The 17,876-nt window shown below is 32.9% G+C and overlaps 1 long non-coding RNA gene across 1 annotated transcript; it reads right to left on the bottom strand.

The window, feature by feature from the left end:
- Nucleotides 1-212: 212 nt before the first annotated feature.
- On the bottom strand, nucleotides 213-16,924 carry LOC127717884 (uncharacterized). Its single transcript, XR_007989456.1, has 4 exons — nucleotides 16,562-16,924; nucleotides 3,444-3,710; nucleotides 615-719; nucleotides 213-241 (listed from the first exon to the last, which is right to left on the bottom strand). It is a non-coding gene; the product is annotated as an uncharacterized LOC127717884 (long non-coding RNA).
- Nucleotides 16,925-17,876: the final 952 nt, after the last annotated feature.

The following is a 17,876-nucleotide window of genomic DNA, read 5'->3' on the forward strand; positions in this document are numbered from 1 at the left end:
AAGGCTACAAATGTATGCATTATTTTGTGCTATATAATAAAGGCAACAGTAGTATACCACTGTTCGAAAGTCATAAATCGATTGAGAGAAAACAAATCCGGGTTACAAACTAAAACCGAGGGTTACTATACCAGCACAGGAATATTAAGATTGAACAACCAAATGTATTTATATCTGTTTTGTTATATAACAACATGCACGAAGTTTACTCGCCTCTTTCTGTATCTCCGTTTAAGGTACACTGTAATTAAAAATGACACAAACTATACATTATTAGTTAGTAGTAGTTTTTCATACTAGAAAATAAGTTCTGAACTAAATTTCCTAACTTTTAAAACATTTCCGAAAGTCTTTTCAAATACTAAGACAATAGTTTAAAGAAATATGTAGGTGCACTACTTGTGAAAACGGATTTGTATTCTATTAATACTTTATGTTACGAATCAATTTCCCACAAAGACGTTTGTGAATGAGATAAGTTTCTAATTTTTAGTCGTATGATAACTATATATACGGTTTCTAGACTTTCTACGAAAATATGAAAATAAAAATTTCTAATGAACATAATGAATTGTCCTAATTTGACTTTTTTTGTTTGTCTAGTGAGTACTTACATACATATGTTCCCGTTACTACCAGAATGACAACAATAAGCACGAGTAATACTATAATGACAACGTCTTTTGAAGATACTGTGTTTTCTTCTGAAGAGAAGTTGGCTGAAAAGCAAAGAAGTCATTAATTTTAACAAAAATCAACATAAAACTGTTCTAAATAAATTTAAGAGGAAAAATTAATATATGTTAAATTTGTTATTTTATAAATTGCAAGTCCTTTGCTCATATTTATTCTTACGAACCACTACGTGTAAAATGACCATTTAATACTAAAGATAACATTAAAGACATGTGTATGACGTCATAGTCACATCACATATGACTTGTTACACTACTATATCAACCTGTTCATTTACCAATAGAATACACATAATTTACTAAGGCGTAACAACTTTTACCTGTTTTGCGATTAAGGGACCAACATAATAAAAGCTTGTTATCGGCTCTAACAATAAATAAAGATAAAAAAAATTCAATTAAAGGCAGATCGGGTCTAAATTAAAATCTGTAGAATTTTTTACTAATTTGCCAAAATATATTTTATATTTTTTTTTAATCGTTATTATGAGGCAAACGTATAATGGTTTAGAAATGATAATGTAACACGATTTAAATTGGGGTTTCTCCTTATAACGAAATAGATACCAAATCAGATGCAATATAAGTCAAAATCAATCAAAAGTTTGTTTAGTCAGTTCAATTCCATCGCAAAGTATAAATAATGTCGAAAGTGCAGACTTTTCTATTACATGTAAGCGATAAGTCATACGTTGCAAATATACACAAACCTATTTTCAATAAAAACATTTTCTATTATACGTTCAGTATTATAGAAAACGCTAATGGAGTTAGTTCGAGAAGGTACTAAAATGGTCCCCATTCCTTGCTAAAATTTCAAATTAGAATTATCTGAAAATTGTTTTCAATGAATCATAGTTAAAGCAAGGATTTGGTAGGGAATGTATTTTTTGTGTCAAATGTACAAATAAGCGTTCGTTTCATGACGTAACAAATAGCTCAAATTTTGGTTTTCATTGAAATTTTTAAAAAAGTACATCTCAATGGATTTGTTGGACTTGAAACACAGAAAGCATGCGTTCACAAGGTAACATTCTAGCAAAATGTTGTTATTTCAATTTATGTTTCTTATTTGAATATTTAGTTTGTTGAAACCTGTGTTCTATTTTTCTTAGGTCTAAAATTGATAGAACTCCAGATGACTTTGTCAAATTTCATTAAAATCTCTACTTTAAGTCTACTTGTGTTAACTGGAAAACCTTAATTAAAATAGTTCTATTTCACTATTTTACCGGTGTTTTTTTAGAAACTTGAAACTTTTTTTATCCGCATACATTGAGTTTAATATTCGGGGCCAAGTATTGCCCTGATCAAAGTTACTCCTTTAAACAATTGTTGCAATTTATTATAGAGTTATTTTATCATTTGAATGATGAAACAGTGCTAAACCAAAATCAAACTTAAGTAATATATCAAGAGTTATGTTTGCAGTGACCTTCTGGTCTTCTTGTTCAGCTTTGCATGTATATATCCCGCTATCATTGCGACTGATCTTCACAAAATAAAGGCAAGCTGTACTCGGATTCGAACGATCCTGTCGACCAACTTTTGTGTTAAACCACCCAATAGTTTCATTAGGCAAACGGTTGTTAGAGAGACAACACAAACGAAGTGAACTTCCTTCGTGAATGGGCATTGGTGGTTCAAATGTGATAATCAAGTCTGGTATATATGCAAAAAATAAGTATACGAAATACAAGATATGTGATGTGTGAGCGATATAATATATATGTGTTGCAACTCTTAAGCAACATTGTTTCGCAGTCGTAGATTTTAAGATATGAATTTGATCGTCTGATCTATAAATTATCCGATGGTTCCTATTTCCGATTTTGAAATTCTCATGGAGTGATGATTAGCATCCCGGGTGATGAATTCGTAGCAGGCGACGCGCTCCATGTCGACGATCCCAGACTCACTCCTTTAAGACTTCTAATGATTACCTCAGCCTTTGTATTTAATCTTGATTGTCTTCTAAATTAATTGATGGGATTTTAAGATCGATAATAATTAATATTAAATTTAATATAATGACAAATTCAAAACTGGGATAAAAGTTACAGTAGCTTACTTAATAAAAAAAAACTAATACGTAAACTAAGGGTGTTCATACTGATTGTTGCAGCCTCATCTTTTTCCTAATTTCAAGCAATATTCGATATTTTAGAATGTAAAATAATCGCTTTGACACGTGATTGAATAGCTCATATTTAAATGCATAAAATGTTTCAATGTCTAATTTCCTGATATTATAGATGCAATCTAATTTAAAAAAAAAACACCTTGTTCGTATCAGCTGATGAATCTTAGTATTAGCATGCAACCAACAATCCGATAAAATACGGTCTTTGAATTAACGTTCCTTGTGTATTAAGTTTAAGCGTCTGGCTCAGTTTTATATTCAGAAATTTGAATTAAATTAAATTCGGCAACCCGATGTATCTTTATAACATGACTGTATCCTGTCTTAAAATATATCCGTAATTGCAGACGATTTTGTCAAATAACATCAGAATATTTACTTTTCACCTACTTTGGTAATACCGGTTGATCCTTTATTGAACAACAAAAAAATGCTTTCTTACGTTTGTTTTCATATCTCCAAACAATAGACTTTATATTCGTAGCAAATATGGCCTTTAAAGATATTACTTCTTTAAACAATTGTTGCAAAATATTAAAATTGAGATATTTGATCTTTTAAATGATGAATGATGAAACAATTACAAAAACAAAATTCACACTTACGTAATACATCAAGAGTAATGTTGGCAGTGACTTTCTGTTCTTCGTGTTCAGCTTTGCATGTATAGATTCCACTATCATTGCGGCTGATCTTTAAAAAATGAACGCAAGCTGTACTAGGATTCGGACGATCTTGTCGATCAACTTTTGTGTTAAGCCACCAAATATTTTCATTCGGAAAACGATTGTTAGAGAGGCAACACAAACGCAGTGAACTTCCTTCATAAATGGGCATTTGTGGTTCAGATGTGATTAACAAGTCTGGTATATCTGCAAAAAAATAGATATACAAAATATAGAAAAGGTGATTTGTGAGCGAAACAGGGGAGCAGTAGCAAAATTGTTTCGCAGTCAAAGATTTTAGTATACGAACAAAGTACTCTAATCTACAACATTATCAATTGCTTTCTATTTCCGATTGTGAAAAAGAGGATTGGCATCAAGGGTGCTGGATTCAAAGCTGGTAGACGTGTTTCTTGTCGAAACTACTAGAATGGCTCCTTTTGTGGTTCTTACGATTTCCTCAGCTTTTGTATTTCATCTGGTTTTTCTTGTAAATAGATTAATGATAATGAGATGTTAAGATCGGTAATAAAAGAGAGGCGAAAGATACCAGAGGGACATTCAAACTCATAGATCGAAAAAAAACTGACAACGCCATGACTTAAAAAAAGAAAGAACAAACAGACAAATAATAGTACAGATGACACAACATAGAAAACTAAAGACTAAGCAACACGAACCCCACCAAAACCTGGGGGTGATCTCATGTGCTCCAGAGGGTAAGCAGATCTTGCTCCACATGTGGCACCCGTCGTGTTGCTCATGTTATTACAAACCCGGTAAATAGTCTAATTCGGGAGGTCACATTCAAGGAAAGGGAACGGGATTGTAGTTACGACATAAGGAACATATCCGATATTATCTGTGAAACGGATATTCCGTAACGGTCAACTAACTCGTGGTGGCGTCCGTACAATTTACGCAGGAATGATTTCAACCTCACCATTTGGAACTCTTGGTTAAATAGCTTCCTTGTAAGCAGCAACCCTCTATCTATGAAATCATGATAGGAAATATAAACCCGGGAATATCGTATCAATTGGGAGATATATATTCCGTAATAACTGTTGCTTAGATTTAGCATAATAACATCAAAACTCATGTAAAAGTTAAAGTCACTTACAAAATAAAAAACACAAATATACAAAATCAGGACTAATATAGAAATTGTTGCTCCCTTTGCTTTTTACCCAATTTCAAGGAGTATTTGATGTTTTAGAATGCCAAACACGCTTTAACATATGATTGTACAGCACATATCTGAAGAAATAAAATACTTGAATGTTTTTTGTTTTTTTTTCTTCATATATTGATAGCTGAATAAATGTAATTCAAGTTAAACAAACGCCTGATTCTTACCTGTTTATACATCTTAGTAATAGCATACAACCACCAATCTGACAAGGTACGGCCATTAAATTAGCATTTTTGTGTGTTGATTTCCGGTATCTCGTTTAGTGTTATAGTTTAGAAATAAGTCTAGGGGGGGGGGGCTTGAATGTATCGTGATTTTACCACGGGTTGGCCCTGTATGCCGAATATTTTACCTCGAGCGATAGCGACAATAGGACAATTACGGTATCGGTTTTGAATCGAAGCGTTCTAGGTCAAGGCAAACACTGGTTGTTCCTGTAATTGAACACACTACGAGTGTTGACATTAAAGATGTGAAAACTGAATAAGTGTTTATCTTAAGCGAATTTTCAATTACAGGCGGTTATGATGCATTTTGAATGTTGAAATGTAATTAATGTGTGTGTATCTGTCAGAAAAGATTGAAGTGATCTTTGACTTTGATTTATAATTCAAATAATCACATTCGAAAATGGCGCTGTCAATGAGGTAGGTTTAATGTGTATCGCCGATGTGTAAAGTGTGGTTTCCAGTTACGTGTCACAAATTATGCATCTTTAACTGTCTTATTTTTCAACAAAAGTACAGTGAAGTCGTTCCTATTTGTGATTTGAGTGACATTACATGGTCAGACCAAATCCTTGTCGCATTGTTCATTGTTTATTTTGATGTACACAAAATGTAAATCGAGTAGAAACGGAATGCAACATAAGAGTGGATCACACTTTATAATATTTTCCTAACTTTATGACAAAAGAGGGACGAAAGATACCAGAGGGACAGTCAAATTCATAGATCGAAAACAAACTGACAACGCCATAGCCAAAAAAAAAAAGACAAACAGACAAATAATAGTACAGATGACACAACAAAGAAAACTAAAGACTAAGCAACACGAACCCCACCATAAACTGGGGGTGACAACATAGACTATAGAGATATTATAACAGAAGATAACTTGTGAGTCACTGATAGCAAGTTGAAACTTTACATAACATGATTAACGTCACAGTACCCAAATTGCACCAAGTACCCAACAGAAATAGCTGCGGAAATCTTAATTTTCTTTGAGACTAAACAATTTGTATTTTTATGATTTGACATGATACACGTCTTTCGTCATAGCTGAATATATTTAAATATCCACAAAACGTTCACAGTCAATATCAATATATGAAGCGTTCACTTGAAAAGGTAAATCTACGGAAACGTCACCATGCGACGTTCTCAAAAAGTCATCTTTTAAAAATGAGCAAATCAAATATGTTACAAGCATCAATTTCTTAAAAAATGAATAGAAAGCATGGACTAATGTCAAGTTGTTCTAGATATTTGAAAAAATGGAACAAAACATCTGTTATTCAAATTTTAAAGATGCGAATTTAAGCATGGATACAATTTTTCTATGATTCAATATGGATTCAAAATAAAATTGATGTAACTATAAAGTGAATAAGGATACATCTACAAAATAAACACAGAATGGAACCTTTCCGCGGAGCACCTGAGATCACCCCCAGTTTTGGTGGGGTTCGTGTTGCTTAGTCTTTAGTTTTCTATGTTGTGTCATCTGTACTATTATTTGTCTGTTTGTCTTTTTATTTTTGGCCATGGCGTTGTCAGTTTGTTTTTGATCTATGAGTTTGACTGTCCCTCTGGTATCTTTCGTCCCTCTTCTTTGTCAGGATCATAAAAAAACGTAGGCGAAAAAACTGTCAAATAGGTGCAATTTGGGTACCCTAACGTTACAGTGAATGGTTTTCATCTTTCTGCACAATGTTAAATGTGAAAGTACCACCAGTGATTGAGGCATTGTTCGTAATATTGAGTGCGGAATTAGACATCTGCTCCTTGGACATTCTGACTTCAATATCCCGACCTGTGTCTGAAGAGGAACATACAGAGTTGGAGGTGAGTACTGTACTGAAGCTGAAGGGATAGTTCCTGCTTGTAAAGCTGAAGATAGTGTCCTTCTCTCACTAGCTGTTGGCTCATTTATGTAGCTTTCTAGACTTTAAACATTGCGATGTCGGGTAACTGACATAATTTCAGAATATCTACCCCTTGTCTATTCAAAACTGTTGCCACAGTGGCCCTAATGCAGTGGTTTGCAGTTCTTGAAATCCTAGACATCCAGGATGCTAGCTTTTTTTTCCCAATCGGCTGGGCTGCATACCAGCAATCTGACTTGGGGTTCATCAGCGACTGCTGGAAAAAGGCAAAGCATTTTGGACTCAGTTTACTAAGGTAAAGATCCAAGCTTTTCTCTGGGTAATTAACATCATCTGGACGCTCATACATGCGTGTTTCTTTAATGTTTTCTTTACCATCCACCCCATGGTGGGTTTTATTACACTCATTGTATGGCATTGTATAGTATTTAATACCTTTATCATCAGCATGATCAGTTTGTTTATGGTTAGAATTTGACCTCAGTTCAGGTAAACCCTCTTGACCGCGACGTCCGAAGTAAAGCATAACATCCCAGAACACTTTGTTTTGCAATGTGTCTGGTGAATCCACATTGAACACTCCACTTTTCTATATCCCCTTGTGAAATAGCTTTTTTTATGAACAGTGGTATATCTGCCATCACGTTTTAGGAGTTTAATTAAACCTAACAGCACATGGTTGGATGTCATAAAGGCCCGATCTGTCATAATTTTGAATTCTCTGTTGTACGGTGAAAAATTAAGATGCTTGATATTGCAGCCCTGATTCCAATAAGAGCGGACTTGGAATATGCCGTGCCTTGGTTGGTTCTAAGACTTCTATAAAAAAAAACTTAGGCGATCATTTAGCGTTGACTCATCTAATTTTTCAAATTCTATGTTGTGTTCATTCTCCTGTAACCAACCTGAAAATTACAATTGCCCTTTGAGTATTATCTTTTTTACTGTAAAATATCAGCATAATTTATAAATGGTCAACCTGTTGTAAAATCGAAATAAATTCATGCCATTGTGAATGTTAATAAAATTTACTGTATTTGTATATGTTATACTTGAACATGTTGTATATATATAGATTTAAAGTGAAGGGTAAAATACCAGCATAAATGGTTAACTTGTGCAATGCCATGGTAAAATCAAAAGAAATTGTTCTCCTAAGAATGTAAAAATAAACGAAAACTATTATGTGTATGTGTGCATGTATATATATTTTCAGGGGTAAAATATCAGCATTATTGGTCGACCTGTTTAATGCCGTGGTAAAATTTATATAAATTCATGCCCCTATGAATGTTATTTTTTAACTGTATTTGTATACATTGTATGTATACATGTAGTGATAGGTAAAATATCAGCATAATTGGTCAAACCGTGGTAAAATCAATATAAATTCATACCCCTCTTTTTTTATATATATATTTGTATATATATTTATATATATACATGTCTTATGATTGGTGCTGTAGTGTATCAAAGGTGTGAGTTCGAAACCCGATGAGTGACAAAAATTAGTCAGCATAAAAATCTAATTCTAACACTGTTGGGTGTAGTTTTCAGACTTATATATAATTCGTCTAAATATCAGCCCAAAAATGTTAGATCTGTAAATTTGCAGATGCAAATTTTTTGTTCTTCCCTGGCTGGGATTCGAACTCATGCTACTGAGATATCGTGGTACCAAATCGCCTTGCACTATGCCCGACGCGCTAGACCACTCGACCACCTAGGCTCTACAATAATAAAGCTTTCGGTGGCAGGGTGTTACCTTTCCTCGTCAGTTTTATCTAGCGTCGTAACACAGTACATTATATATAAGGCATGAAGATCGAATTTTACAGATCAGCTAAATTATCTATCGTAGAGGAACCTAAAAATTAATGTAGGATGCAGTCACAGAAATAATTATATTATAAGTACGTCTGAACCAGTAACAAATCTACGACAGATTTCATCCATCGGATCACCAGTGATGGTGATACAAGGCTGAACACACATTCTGTAAATATAATTCGTCTAAATTTCAGCCCAACAATGTTAGATCTGTAAATTTGCGGAAGAAAATGTTTTGTCCGTCAATGGCCTTCACTTTATATATATATATATTAAATATGAGCAAAAATTAAAAATCTATACAGAAATGATGAGTACCTCTAAATAATTGTACACCCCAAAGTGTCTGTTTGTCTGTATTCTTTTCATACCTAGCTTGGCAAATTTTGTCCAGTTCAGTCTCTGAATAAGATGTAAACCTCTTATATGGAAGGGCAGTACTTTCAATATCTTGTTTATCTGCAGCTTCATCATTTTGAGGGGGTCAGTACTTCCTTTATCTTGTTCATCAGCATCCAAATTGAAAAGGTCGTCATCGGATTGAGATTCTTCCAAGAATTCCTCTACATAGACAGTCTCAGATTGACACTCTTGGTGCTTAAATACCTTAACAACACGGCTAGTTTGAATTGATTGAATTGTGTAGTGTCCTGCAAAATGTTTTACGGTTTTTCATAGTTAACCATTTTATAACTATCTCCTTCCATGTCTACTAGTGTTCCAATTTCGAACCGAGCTGGTAATGACATTGGTACTGCCGTCATTTTCCAACGAGTGTTTGTGTATGCAGAAGACAAATTAATTATTTAGACCTATATCTTTTTTATCTGTTTGATTACTTAATTTTTACTGAACAGTTTTTTTCAATTTTATTTTTATTTAAGAAATCGTGCTTTCAACAAATTCGTATCATCGTTTGTTTATGTTTCCGTGTTTATTTATAACTACATACGACATGGGGAGTAATTTAGAATAGCAAAAACAAACTGTGACGTTGCCGATCAGATTACACAATATATTCGCATTTTACCAAGGGAGTGTACTCAAAGCGTTTGAAGGACGTCTTGTTAGAATTGGAAATAAGCGTCAAATTAAGTTCTGAAAATTGGTGTATTTGAATATTATGAAAACCACTAACGATCCCATGACAAAACGAAAGCAGAAGTGATACAAACCATAGTCTATAAAACAGTTCAGAAAAAGTTAATACATCTGTTTTAATTTTGTCTCCAATTGCTAATCTCGCCACATCTTCTTATTTTTATATATAGCAATGTAAATCCTACATTAAATCGGGGTTAAACCCGTTTGATGCGGAAATATAAGTTTCTGCACTTCAAGTAACACTAATGGTGTTGATCATGGCCAGCGAATTCATATGATGTCTTAATAGAGAAAATTAGGACACGATAGTTGACAAAGATATTAAATAGTTGCAAGCTCTGGTATATCGCATCAGCTTGCATACATATGAGTCATACGCATTCATGCTGAAATGGTTCATAGAATTTCTTATCTCAAAAAATTTAATTTTCAAGTTACCCTCATTTTCAATTATAGGTTGAAAATCAGGATATGAAACAAGCCAAATACTCTAAGTTGTTTCCTTCAATCTATAGTCGATGGGAAAAGATCCGATCAAAATGGTCACTAAACTTTTTGAACTGTTTCATGCGTTTGAAATATTCAGTGAGAGGAAGTAAAATATAAATCCAGCAAGCTGTCTCAGATCAAAATATTGGACGATTCGACGAGGGGAAGAACACAACTGTTTCCCATAAGAATTTGTACTTTCTGTTGTAAAGTTCGACCACCAGACGAATGAAATAGGAAGTCATCAAGTAACGTGATGATGTCAGTTTCGAAGAATAAGTATGACTGAGCTCAGTTTGATTTATCTTTAAGCAAGATTGTTGTACTTTTTTGCTCTTTTCGTGAAACTTAGTTAAAATACGTTTTACAAATCTGTTTTTTTTTTTAAATGAAACACAAAACTCGTTTATAGCATTGTAAAATCGGAGAAATTTGAATATTTATATAAAAATGTGGCGCTTACTGGGTTTTTATATTGGCCTCCAAAGCATTTAGTCTAGAATGTCTTAGTCAGAAAAAGATTATTTCATAGACAAAAGTAGGCACACATAATGCGGTTGTCAGTTTTAGCATATGGTGATAAATGTATCAATGAACGTGCAAAGGACAGTATCAAACATTGAATGAAATTTATAGAAAATTACAAATTTCATAAAATGAATAGTATATTATAAATGTTACCCATCAGCCATTACGTTGGTACCTGTGTGAAATTATACCATCGATTTGCATTAAGACTCGGAATGCAAGTAAAGGATTTTCCGAATAGCTTTGATATTTTGTAATTTGGCATTGCTGCTAGCTAATGGTTTGATGACACTTTCGGTCAAACGGAGCTTATCGGGGATCGTCAGCTGACCATGAGTCAGTGTTTAGGTATGAACACATTTATTTCTAAATCGGTATTTCATTTTAGTGTACTACCCAGCTCAACAGATGTTTTGAATAATTCAATATCTAATAAAGAGTAAATTACAGAAAAAAATGAACATATCAATGATAGTTCATGTCAACACAATAGAGCCTACTATAGCCAGGAACAATGTAATCATCCGGTATTTCGCTAGTTATTGTTCCACTACTAAATTGTCTATTCTTCATACCAGTACACTTGGTACAATCAAAAACCTGATAATAAATTGTTCAAATAAGGCCTTCGAAAATAGTGGAATTAATTACTTTTGGAGTGTGAAGAACTCGTTGGAAGTACTTGATAAATTACATGCATATATTGGTGATTTTGAATCTGTTCAAAGTTTTGATTTTTCTACCCTATATACCACATTGCCTCACATTCTCATTAAGAAAAAATTCACACACCTAATTAAATGGGCATTTAAAAAGTCAGAATGTGAATATATATGTTCAAACTCTTTTAGGTCATTTTTTAGTAGCAATAAACAAAAAAACTATGTCAATTGGACATGCTTTGATACTATATATGCCCTTGAATTTTTACTTGATAACATTTTTGTTCGCTTTGGAGATTCCGTATATCGTCAGGTTATCGGAATTCCAATGGGGACTAACTGTGCACCACTTATTGCGGACCTTTTTTTGTATTGCTATGAGTTACAATTTATGACAAAAATCAGCAAAGACCCATCGAAACAACATCTGATACACAAATTTAATAATACTTTTAGATATTTGGATGATATTTTGGCTCTCAATAATGACGACTTCAGTATGTATACTAAAGAAATTTATCCTGTTGAACTTACTTTAAATAAAGCTAATACTAACAATGACCACTGCCCTTTCCTCGATCTTGATATCTATATCATTAATGGAAAGCATAATACTAAAATATATGATAAAAGAGATGATTTTTCATTTCCTATCGTTAATTATCCATTTTTAGATGGTGACGTTCCCTTTTCACCATCTTACGGTGTTTATATATCTCAATTTGTACGATTCGCTCGTGTATGTAACAATGTTTTAGATTTTAACGAGAGAAATTTATGTATTACTGAAAAATTATTACACCAGGGTTTTCGATATCACAAACTAGTCAAAACATTTACTAAATTTTATCATCGGTATAAGGACATTATTCGTAAATATAGCTCAACATGCAGACTTCTTATACGTTCAGGTATTTCACATCCAATTTTTTATGGAAATATTCTTTATAAAGCACAAAAATGTCAGTATTCACCTCTGAAGCTAACAAAACCTTTAAATAGACTTATTAAGAAGGGATATAGTTACGATACTGTTGTCAGGTCATTAAAGATTGCATATTTTGGCGTTAATATTGATTCACTTATAGGGTCTTTGCATCGGCACTAGACACATTTATTTAAAAACCAGTTGTTGCCATGACACGGGTTATATTCTTCTCATATATGTTATGATGGTATGATACTAAACCCCTAACGGGAAGGATTGTGCCTGATATTCATATGATGAAAACATAATCTTTCAATCAGTTTAATTGAAGTCTGGAGCTGGCATGTCAGTTAACTGCTAGTAGTCTGTTGTTATTTATGTATTATTGTCAATTTGTTTATTTTCTTTGGTTACATCTTCTGACATCAGACTCTTGAACTGAATTTTAATGTGCGTATTGTTATGCGTTTGCTTTTCTACATTGGCTAGAGGTATAGGGGGAGGGTTGAGATCTCATAAACATATATTACCCCGCCGCATTTTTGCGCCTGTCCCAAGTCAGGAGCCTCTAGCCTTTGTTAGTCTTGTATTATTTTTAATTTTAGTTTCTTGTGTACAATTTGGAGTTTAGTATGGCGTTCATTATCGCTGAACTAGTATATATATTTGTTTAGGGGCCAGCTGAAGGACGCCTCCGGGTGCGGGAATTTCTCGCTGCATTGAAGACCTGTTGGTGACCTTCTGCTGTTGTCTGTTCTATGGTCTGGTTGTTGTCTCTTTGACACATTTCCCATTTCCATTCTCAATTTTATTGTATGATGCCACATTTTAACAAAAGTGAACTCTCGACTTGTAGGAAAAAGTAAAATCACAAAAATACTGAACTCCAAGGAAAATCCAAAACGGAAAGTCCCTAATCAGATGGCAAAATCAAATGATAAAACACATCAAACGAATGGACAACAACTGTCATATTCCTGACTTGGTACAGGCATTTTCAAATGTAGAAAATGGTTGATTGAACCTGGTTTTATAGCGCTAAACCTCTCACTTGTATGACAGTTGCATCAAATTTCTTTATATTTACAACGATGTGTGATCAAAACAGACATAATAGGTAACATTGTCATCACTGTGTCACAATCTCAAAACAAACAAACATTTAACAAAGAAGCACAAAAAGCATCTATCAAATATAACAACCACATTCATTGCTTACTTATATATGTATTATAAATCAACCCATAAAGGATTGAAATAGTTAAAGTCTTGTGACTGCATTCACATCTACTCTTAAATGTAAACGTCACACTGGAAGAAATATAAAATAATTTTGTCGTTCAAAGTATTTTCAAAATATTTATTCCACATGGGGAATGGTGGTTTACAGTGTTGAAAAATCAAAAGTTATTGTTAAAACTAATTTCAGAAAAAGACCGAGATTTAAAATTATCCAGAAGTTCTTTAGAATTTTTAAGAATCCACATATGGTTAATACCACTACGCGAGTAAAATAATTTTGTCGTTGAAAGTATTTTCAAAAATATAAAGGAAACGTATATGTCTCTCATAGAATGTTCACAAAACAACAAATGATCCTTTATCCAGTGATTACATGAATAAAACGTATATGAAGTAGTATCAAAATTGCCAAATCAATATCTTTGATTGAAGATATCAGAAAATGTATCAATAAATTCTTTCTCGTGATCATTCTTTATAATTATCGAAAAATGTGTAGTTTTCGGGGTTGTGTTATATTATTTGTTTTTTGTCTTTTCGTCTTTTCCGACAGTCACGGTGTTTTCTCGGTGCAATTATATTGCCCTTAGTCACAAATAGAGGCGGTCATAATCGGTACAGCAAGATAAACTTAATGATCAGTTATTTTCACAGGTCGAAATTCACTTGCGACAGGTTGTATGACCACTCAGACCCGTCATATGAATAATGTCAAGTTTAATTAAAAAAACGACCACTTTTAATCATGCTCCGAAAAATATTGACAGGTCCGCTACTGAATTGACCTCGGGATAAATTTAACTTCGCGACCAGTTCTGCACACAAGTTAATTTGGACCGCGAATGCCCATATTTAACCAGACCTGTTTTTCAGATAAATTTTGTTTAGTCTTCACCATGAAAAAGTTAACTAGATTAAAAAAGGAAAGTGTTGAGATTCAAAAGAACAAGGTAAACCCCGCTATATGTTCGTATGTCTGTCCAAAATCAGGAACCTCCCCAGTAGTTTTTTTTTTTTTTTTTGTCTTCAATTATTGTTTTTTACTACTTGGGAAATTCCGTTTTAACTACATGTCTTTGAATGTTTCTGTTAAATCTATTCTGAATTTTGATAAGCTAAGGACGGTTTAGAGCTTAGCATAGTGTTAAGACACCTGGTTATTATTGATTGTTTGCTGTCCTCTACTTTTTTTACATACTGGTATACGCAGAATTCGTATTAGGAAGAAGCCATGTTTTGTCAGTGTATTGAAAAGTAATTTTTAATTCATGCAAACCGATTTAATATATGAGACTGCACCAGATACGCATTTGGACAGTTTGTGTCTCCGAGTTATACTCCAAAACAAAATAATTGAAAAAAAACGTATACAAACGTTGAACAGCTCATACAAAGCCGATATGAACTAAAATGTATTTCAAATTACATTTAGGAATTACGTAATATGTAAGTTAGCACGTAAACAACGAATAGAATAACTTTCGGTTGAGCATTTTTTTATTCTTTTAAACTTATAAACTAGTAGTTTACAAATTATAAGTTCCCTTTTTTAATTATGCATGTACAGTACAATATGGTATTTCGACATATGAAAATTATATACCCCCTGTTACTGACTGGTATACTACCATGATGTTAAATCATGAACCCAGACATTACAATATATATGTGTAAAGAGTATGTATTTCATTATTTTGACAGTTCTCTTACGCGAACTAATAGAAAATATACAATAAAAGACTATGTGTTAATAGATAATATAGAAGGTATTTCCTTTGTTTCGAAAAGCCTTCTAAAAAGCATTCACAAAGCGATCTAAACAAGTATTTGGCTACTAGATACCTTTTCAAAATGGAATTTATTAACAGTTAATGTACCCTGATTTGAACAAAATTGTATCATGTTACAGATTTCTTTTTAAATTCAACTATTTTATTGCATATAAAGTTATTTACACTTTCCATTGGCGCAACCAAAATTGTGCTAAGTTCCTTCCTGTAGCGTTAAACTGCTAATTCATAGTTATTTTCAGTAAGCTGCATTAAACAAAATATATCTATAAAAATATATATAAAAATTCGGTTCGGAACTAGGGTCGAACCAAAGTTGTTATCACTCCCTAATTATTGATACTGAATATCATTTTGATATGTGGTGCACTTTTTTCATGAATGTTTTTGGAAAGTGATCGAAAATAAGAATAGTAAAACTAAACGGGAAGGTTCTTATATTTCATTTATATAAACAACCAGATCATGTATAAAATAAATGAAAACAACACGTTATTAATTTCATGCGTCCGAAGCGATTTTTTGGATTTACCTTCACCAGGAACGCTCAAAGCCAAATATTTGAAAACCGAGACCAAAAAGTACCAAAAGTTCTAAGCATGTTAACCTGTCGAAAGTATACCTGTTATTATGATGGGTCAATAGAAAACCTGTCTATAAGTTTAGTGTGGATCGGAACTGTCCAAAGAACTGGACAACAGTTTACCTGTCCATATAAAATTGAAAATGGAAAAGAGGAATGTGTCAAAGAGACAACAACCTGACCAAAGAGCAGAAAACAGCCCAAGGCCATATGTCTGGTTTGAAATTTTCTTGGCTTTATTACTGGTCAAAAGCAAACTTGTCTGGAGCAGTCATACAAAAGCAGACATAGGTCTGGTCTGTCACTGATGAAGGTAACTGGCCTATCTGTTCCAATCATATTAAGTTTGCTTTGACAGCAGTCAAGTTGTCTGCTAAATGTTAACTTTTGTACAGGTTATGAATAAAATCTCTCTGTTTCTTCACTTTCTGCTATTTCTCCTATATTAGTGCGTGTTTAAAATGTTTGTATTTAACACCATATTTTAGTAGTGCATGTCAGAAACTAATTGTCTGTCATTTCTACGTGTATAAACTGGATATTCTTTAAACGTATATAGCTAGTATGTTGTTAAGATTGTAGTTATTCAATACTTACATTTAAGATGTAATATAAATGATCTGGTCGTGACTGAGAAATATTCGATCAATGTATATATTCTGCATTGGTATAGACCTGCATCGTCAACTGATACATTACTAATCTCTAAGAAAAATTCTCCTTTCGTATTATGTCCAACAATATGTAATCGATTTTTATGTGGTAGACTGTTACTTATACTAGCATCGTCCGAATATTTACTTATGTTCCATATTTTACTTTGACCATACGTATCAATTACATCAACATAACGAATTGCATTATTATCATACGCTGGTCCATACCAGTCTGCATTGGTAGCATTTAATCTGTATTTCAAAACTATTGTTTCGCCTGGTATTGCTTCTATAAAAGTCGTACTATAACCTGAAATATTTCTTCATTTGTTTTCAATAGGTATGACTTTTGTATTTATCATATTTGAAAGCAATATTTATATCAGACAACGGTCGTATTCATTATTTTGATGCCGAAGTATTCTGTCTGATACTGAAAAGGTACAATATGTCATACGTCAATGTGCACATCCGGTTAGCAGGTATGAGGTCATTGTCATTTAATGCAAATCAAGTTGTTCAACTTTTGGTTTCTGATTAGTATAACTGTGATGTCTGTTTTTGTATACTCATCTTCAACGTTAAGAACTGAAAGTTTGGGTGTTAAAAAATATATAAAACTTTAGGCTGTTAAGCAAAGGGGTAATACAATAAGGAATTAAAAGGCAACATAAAAATAAAAACCACGCGTATAGACTTCCAATCAAAGAACCCTAGATGAATAACGTTTCTCAGAAGGTTCAGGTACATGTTTCCGACAGCGCGAGATCCTCCTGTGTAATCAAGGTTGTATAGAAGTATGTACAAATAAATTGTGGTTTTAATCATAAATTTGTTGTTGTTTGTTGTTGTATGTCATATTTGTTTTTCGTTCATTGTTTTGTACATAAATCAGGCCGTTAGTTTTCTGATTTGTATTGTTTTATTTTTGTAATTTCTGGGCCTTTTATAGCTGACTATACGTAATGAGTTTATCTCATTGTTGAAGGCCGTGCAATGACCTATAGTTGCTAACTTCTTTGTTATTTGGTCTCTGATAGAGAGTTGTTTCATTGGCAATCATACCAAATCTTTATATTTTTATATTTGGCTATGTTATATGCACATGCACAATAATTAAAGTGTTCCCTATCGAGTCTGATTGATTACGAAATATTTTTTTTTATTAAAAAAAAAAAATATCAAAGAATAAAACGGTTTAAAAACAGCCCAAATATAACCTGATCCGTATAAGATTTACTTAACACGTCTTAATT

Source organism: Mytilus californianus, unplaced genomic scaffold, assembly GCF_021869535.1.
Source record: "Mytilus californianus isolate M0D057914Y unplaced genomic scaffold, xbMytCali1.0.p SCAF_10, whole genome shotgun sequence".
NCBI classification, from domain to species: Eukaryota; Metazoa; Mollusca; class Bivalvia; order Mytilida; family Mytilidae; genus Mytilus; species Mytilus californianus.